Genomic DNA, 7,451 nt, shown 5'->3' with positions numbered 1-7,451 from the left:
TAACCCTAACCCTAACCCTAACCCTAACCCTAACCCTAACCCTAACCCTAACCCTAACCCTAACCCTAACCCTAACCCTAACCCTAACCCTAACCCTAACCCTAACCCTAACCCTAACCCTAACCCTAACCCTAACCCTAACCCTAACCCTAACCCTAACCCTAACCCTAACCCTAACCCTAACCCTAACCCTAACCCTAACCCTAACCCTAACCCTAACCCTAACCCTAACCCTAACCCTAACCCTAACCCTAACCCTAACCCTAACCCTAACCCTAACCCTAACCCTAACCCTAACCCTAACCCTAACCCTAACCCTAACCCTAACCCTAACCCTAACCCTAACCCTAACCCTAACCCTAACCCTAACCCTAACCCTAACCCTAACCCTAACCCTAACCCTAACCCTAACCCTAACCCTAACCCTAACCCTAACCCTAACCCTAACCCTAACCCTAACCCTAACCCTAACCCTAACCCTAACCCTAACCCTAACCCTAACCCTAACCCTAACCCTAACCCTAACCCTAACCCTAACCCTAACCCTAACCCTAACCCTAACCCTAACCCTAACCCTAACCCTAACCCTAACCCTAACCCTAACCCTAACCCTAACCCTAACCCTAACCCTAACCCTAACCCTAACCCTAACCCTAACCCTAACCCTAACCCTAACCCTAACCCTAACCCTAACCCTAACCCTAACCCTAACCCTAACCCTAACCCTAACCCTAACCCTAACCCTAACCCTAACCCTAACCCTAACCCTAACCCTAACCCTAACCCTAACCCTAACCCTAACCCTAACCCTAACCCTAACCCTAACCCTAACCCTAACCCTAACCCTAACCCTAACCCTAACCCTAACCCTAACCCTAACCCTAACCCTAACCCTAACCCTAACCCTAACCCTAACCCTAACCCTAACCCTAACCCTAACCCTAACCCTAACCCTAACCCTAACCCTAACCCTAACCCTAACCCTAACCCTAACCCTAACCCTAACCCTAACCCTAACCCTAACCCTAACCCTAACCCTAACCCTAACCCTAACCCTAACCCTAACCCTAACCCTAACCCTAACCCTAACCCTAACCCTAACCCTAACCCTAACCCTAACCCTAACCCTAACCCTAACCCTAACCCTAACCCTAACCCTAACCCTAACCCTAACCCTAACCCTAACCCTAACCCTAACCCTAACCCTAACCCTAACCCTAACCCTAACCCTAACCCTAACCCTAACCCTAACCCTAACCCTAACCCTAACCCTAACCCTAACCCTAACCCTAACCCTAACCCTAACCCTAACCCTAACCCTAACCCTAACCCTAACCCTAACCCTAACCCTAACCCTAACCCTAACCCTAACCCTAACCCTAACCCTAACCCTAACCCTAACCCTAACCCTAACCCTAACCCTAACCCTAACCCTAACCCTAACCCTAACCCTAACCCTAACCCTAACCCTAACCCTAACCCTAACCCTAACCCTAACCCTAACCCTAACCCTAACCCTAACCCTAACCCTAACCCTAACCCTAACCCTAACCCTAACCCTAACCCTAACCCTAACCCTAACCCTAACCCTAACCCTAACCCTAACCCTAACCCTAACCCTAACCCTAACCCTAACCCTAACCCTAACCCTAACCCTAACCCTAACCCTAACCCTAACCCTAACCCTAACCCTAACCCTAACCCTAACCCTAACCCTAACCCTAACCCTAACCCTAACCCTAACCCTAACCCTAACCCTAACCCTAACCCTAACCCTAACCCTAACCCTAACCCTAACCCTAACCCTAACCCTAACCCTAACCCTAACCCTAACCCTAACCCTAACCCTAACCCTAACCCTAACCCTAACCCTAACCCTAACCCTAACCCTAACCCTAACCCTAACCCTAACCCTAACCCTAACCCTAACCCTAACCCTAACCCTAACCCTAACCCTAACCCTAACCCTAACCCTAACCCTAACCCTAACCCTAACCCTAACCCTAACCCTAACCCTAACCCTAACCCTAACCCTAACCCTAACCCTAACCCTAACCCTAACCCTAACCCTAACCCTAACCCTAACCCTAACCCTAACCCTAACCCTAACCCTAACCCTAACCCTAACCCTAACCCTAACCCTAACCCTAACCCTAACCCTAACCCTAACCCTAACCCTAACCCTAACCCTAACCCTAACCCTAACCCTAACCCTAACCCTAACCCTAACCCTAACCCTAACCCTAACCCTAACCCTAACCCTAACCCTAACCCTAACCCTAACCCTAACCCTAACCCTAACCCTAACCCTAACCCTAACCCTAACCCTAACCCTAACCCTAACCCTAACCCTAACCCTAACCCTAACCCTAACCCTAACCCTAACCCTAACCCTAACCCTAACCCTAACCCTAACCCTAACCCTAACCCTAACCCTAACCCTAACCCTAACCCTAACCCTAACCCTAACCCTAACCCTAACCCTAACCCTAACCCTAACCCTAACCCTAACCCTAACCCTAACCCTAACCCTAACCCTAACCCTAACCCTAACCCTAACCCTAACCCTAACCCTAACCCTAACCCTAACCCTAACCCTAACCCTAACCCTAACCCTAACCCTAACCCTAACCCTAACCCTAACCCTAACCCTAACCCTAACCCTAACCCTAACCCTAACCCTAACCCTAACCCTAACCCTAACCCTAACCCTAACCCTAACCCTAACCCTAACCCTAACCCTAACCCTAACCCTAACCCTAACCCTAACCCTAACCCTAACCCTAACCCTAACCCTAACCCTAACCCTAACCCTAACCCTAACCCTAACCCTAACCCTAACCCTAACCCTAACCCTAACCCTAACCCTAACCCTAACCCTAACCCTAACCCTAACCCTAACCCTAACCCTAACCCTAACCCTAACCCTAACCCTAACCCTAACCCTAACCCTAACCCTAACCCTAACCCTAACCCTAACCCTAACCCTAACCCTAACCCTAACCCTAACCCTAACCCTAACCCTAACCCTAACCCTAACCCTAACCCTAACCCTAACCCTAACCCTAACCCTAACCCTAACCCTAACCCTAACCCTAACCCTAACCCTAACCCTAACCCTAACCCTAACCCTAACCCTAACCCTAACCCTAACCCTAACCCTAACCCTAACCCTAACCCTAACCCTAACCCTAACCCTAACCCTAACCCTAACCCTAACCCTAACCCTAACCCTAACCCTAACCCTAACCCTAACCCTAACCCTAACCCTAACCCTAACCCTAACCCTAACCCTAACCCTAACCCTAACCCTAACCCTAACCCTAACCCTAACCCTAACCCTAACCCTAACCCTAACCCTAACCCTAACCCTAACCCTAACCCTAACCCTAACCCTAACCCTAACCCTAACCCTAACCCTAACCCTAACCCTAACCCTAACCCTAACCCTAACCCTAACCCTAACCCTAACCCTAACCCTAACCCTAACCCTAACCCTAACCCTAACCCTAACCCTAACCCTAACCCTAACCCTAACCCTAACCCTAACCCTAACCCTAACCCTAACCCTAACCCTAACCCTAACCCTAACCCTAACCCTAACCCTAACCCTAACCCTAACCCTAACCCTAACCCTAACCCTAACCCTAACCCTAACCCTAACCCTAACCCTAACCCTAACCCTAACCCTAACCCTAACCCTAACCCTAACCCTAACCCTAACCCTAACCCTAACCCTAACCCTAACCCTAACCCTAACCCTAACCCTAACCCTAACCCTAACCCTAACCCTAACCCTAACCCTAACCCTAACCCTAACCCTAACCCTAACCCTAACCCTAACCCTAACCCTAACCCTAACCCTAACCCTAACCCTAACCCTAACCCTAACCCTAACCCTAACCCTAACCCTAACCCTAACCCTAACCCTAACCCTAACCCTAACCCTAACCCTAACCCTAACCCTAACCCTAACCCTAACCCTAACCCTAACCCTAACCCTAACCCTAACCCTAACCCTAACCCTAACCCTAACCCTAACCCTAACCCTAACCCTAACCCTAACCCTAACCCTAACCCTAACCCTAACCCTAACCCTAACCCTAACCCTAACCCTAACCCTAACCCTAACCCTAACCCTAACCCTAACCCTAACCCTAACCCTAACCCTAACCCTAACCCTAACCCTAACCCTAACCCTAACCCTAACCCTAACCCTAACCCTAACCCTAACCCTAACCCTAACCCTAACCCTAACCCTAACCCTAACCCTAACCCTAACCCTAACCCTAACCCTAACCCTAACCCTAACCCTAACCCTAACCCTAACCCTAACCCTAACCCTAACCCTAACCCTAACCCTAACCCTAACCCTAACCCTAACCCTAACCCTAACCCTAACCCTAACCCTAACCCTAACCCTAACCCTAACCCTAACCCTAACCCTAACCCTAACCCTAACCCTAACCCTAACCCTAACCCTAACCCTAACCCTAACCCTAACCCTAACCCTAACCCTAACCCTAACCCTAACCCTAACCCTAACCCTAACCCTAACCCTAACCCTAACCCTAACCCTAACCCTAACCCTAACCCTAACCCTAACCCTAACCCTAACCCTAACCCTAACCCTAACCCTAACCCTAACCCTAACCCTAACCCTAACCCTAACCCTAACCCTAACCCTAACCCTAACCCTAACCCTAACCCTAACCCTAACCCTAACCCTAACCCTAACCCTAACCCTAACCCTAACCCTAACCCTAACCCTAACCCTAACCCTAACCCTAACCCTAACCCTAACCCTAACCCTAACCCTAACCCTAACCCTAACCCTAACCCTAACCCTAACCCTAACCCTAACCCTAACCCTAACCCTAACCCTAACCCTAACCCTAACCCTAACCCTAACCCTAACCCTAACCCTAACCCTAACCCTAACCCTAACCCTAACCCTAACCCTAACCCTAACCCTAACCCTAACCCTAACCCTAACCCTAACCCTAACCCTAACCCTAACCCTAACCCTAACCCTAACCCTAACCCTAACCCTAACCCTAACCCTAACCCTAACCCTAACCCTAACCCTAACCCTAACCCTAACCCTAACCCTAACCCTAACCCTAACCCTAACCCTAACCCTAACCCTAACCCTAACCCTAACCCTAACCCTAACCCTAACCCTAACCCTAACCCTAACCCTAACCCTAACCCTAACCCTAACCCTAACCCTAACCCTAACCCTAACCCTAACCCTAACCCTAACCCTAACCCTAACCCTAACCCTAACCCTAACCCTAACCCTAACCCTAACCCTAACCCTAACCCTAACCCTAACCCTAACCCTAACCCTAACCCTAACCCTAACCCTAACCCTAACCCTAACCCTAACCCTAACCCTAACCCTAACCCTAACCCTAACCCTAACCCTAACCCTAACCCTAACCCTAACCCTAACCCTAACCCTAACCCTAACCCTAACCCTAACCCTAACCCTAACCCTAACCCTAACCCTAACCCTAACCCTAACCCTAACCCTAACCCTAACCCTAACCCTAACCCTAACCCTAACCCTAACCCTAACCCTAACCCTAACCCTAACCCTAACCCTAACCCTAACCCTAACCCTAACCCTAACCCTAACCCTAACCCTAACCCTAACCCTAACCCTAACCCTAACCCTAACCCTAACCCTAACCCTAACCCTAACCCTAACCCTAACCCTAACCCTAACCCTAACCCTAACCCTAACCCTAACCCTAACCCTAACCCTAACCCTAACCCTAACCCTAACCCTAACCCTAACCCTAACCCTAACCCTAACCCTAACCCTAACCCTAACCCTAACCCTAACCCTAACCCTAACCCTAACCCTAACCCTAACCCTAACCCTAACCCTAACCCTAACCCTAACCCTAACCCTAACCCTAACCCTAACCCTAACCCTAACCCTAACCCTAACCCTAACCCTAACCCTAACCCTAACCCTAACCCTAACCCTAACCCTAACCCTAACCCTAACCCTAACCCTAACCCTAACCCTAACCCTAACCCTAACCCTAACCCTAACCCTAACCCTAACCCTAACCCTAACCCTAACCCTAACCCTAACCCTAACCCTAACCCTAACCCTAACCCTAACCCTAACCCTAACCCTAACCCTAACCCTAACCCTAACCCTAACCCTAACCCTAACCCTAACCCTAACCCTAACCCTAACCCTAACCCTAACCCTAACCCTAACCCTAACCCTAACCCTAACCCTAACCCTAACCCTAACCCTAACCCTAACCCTAACCCTAACCCTAACCCTAACCCTAACCCTAACCCTAACCCTAACCCTAACCCTAACCCTAACCCTAACCCTAACCCTAACCCTAACCCTAACCCTAACCCTAACCCTAACCCTAACCCTAACCCTAACCCTAACCCTAACCCTAACCCTAACCCTAACCCTAACCCTAACCCTAACCCTAACCCTAACCCTAACCCTAACCCTAACCCTAACCCTAACCCTAACCCTAACCCTAACCCTAACCCTAACCCTAACCCTAACCCTAACCCTAACCCTAACCCTAACCCTAACCCTAACCCTAACCCTAACCCTAACCCTAACCCTAACCCTAACCCTAACCCTAACCCTAACCCTAACCCTAACCCTAACCCTAACCCTAACCCTAACCCTAACCCTAACCCTAACCCTAACCCTAACCCTAACCCTAACCCTAACCCTAACCCTAACCCTAACCCTAACCCTAACCCTAACCCTAACCCTAACCCTAACCCTAACCCTAACCCTAACCCTAACCCTAACCCTAACCCTAACCCTAACCCTAACCCTAACCCTAACCCTAACCCTAACCCTAACCCTAACCCTAACCCTAACCCTAACCCTAACCCTAACCCTAACCCTAACCCTAACCCTAACCCTAACCCTAACCCTAACCCTAACCCTAACCCTAACCCTAACCCTAACCCTAACCCTAACCCTAACCCTAACCCTAACCCTAACCCTAACCCTAACCCTAACCCTAACCCTAACCCTAACCCTAACCCTAACCCTAACCCTAACCCTAACCCTAACCCTAACCCTAACCCTAACCCTAACCCTAACCCTAACCCTAACCCTAACCCTAACCCTAACCCTAACCCTAACCCTAACCCTAACCCTAACCCTAACCCTAACCCTAACCCTAACCCTAACCCTAACCCTAACCCTAACCCTAACCCTAACCCTAACCCTAACCCTAACCCTAACCCTAACCCTAACCCTAACCCTAACCCTAACCCTAACCCTAACCCTAACCCTAACCCTAACCCTAACCCTAACCCTAACCCTAACCCTAACCCTAACCCTAACCCTAACCCTAACCCTAACCCTAACCCTAACCCTAACCCTAACCCTAACCCTAACCCTAACCCTAACCCTAACCCTAACCCTAACCCTAACC

Source organism: Puma concolor, chromosome D2 (genome assembly GCF_028749965.1).
Source record: "Puma concolor isolate L17-30 chromosome D2, mPumCon1.1.hap2, whole genome shotgun sequence".
Taxonomy (NCBI): Eukaryota; Metazoa; Chordata; class Mammalia; order Carnivora; family Felidae; genus Puma; species Puma concolor.
The sequence above is the reverse complement of the archived record's forward strand: the minus strand, read 5'-3'. Positions refer to the sequence as shown.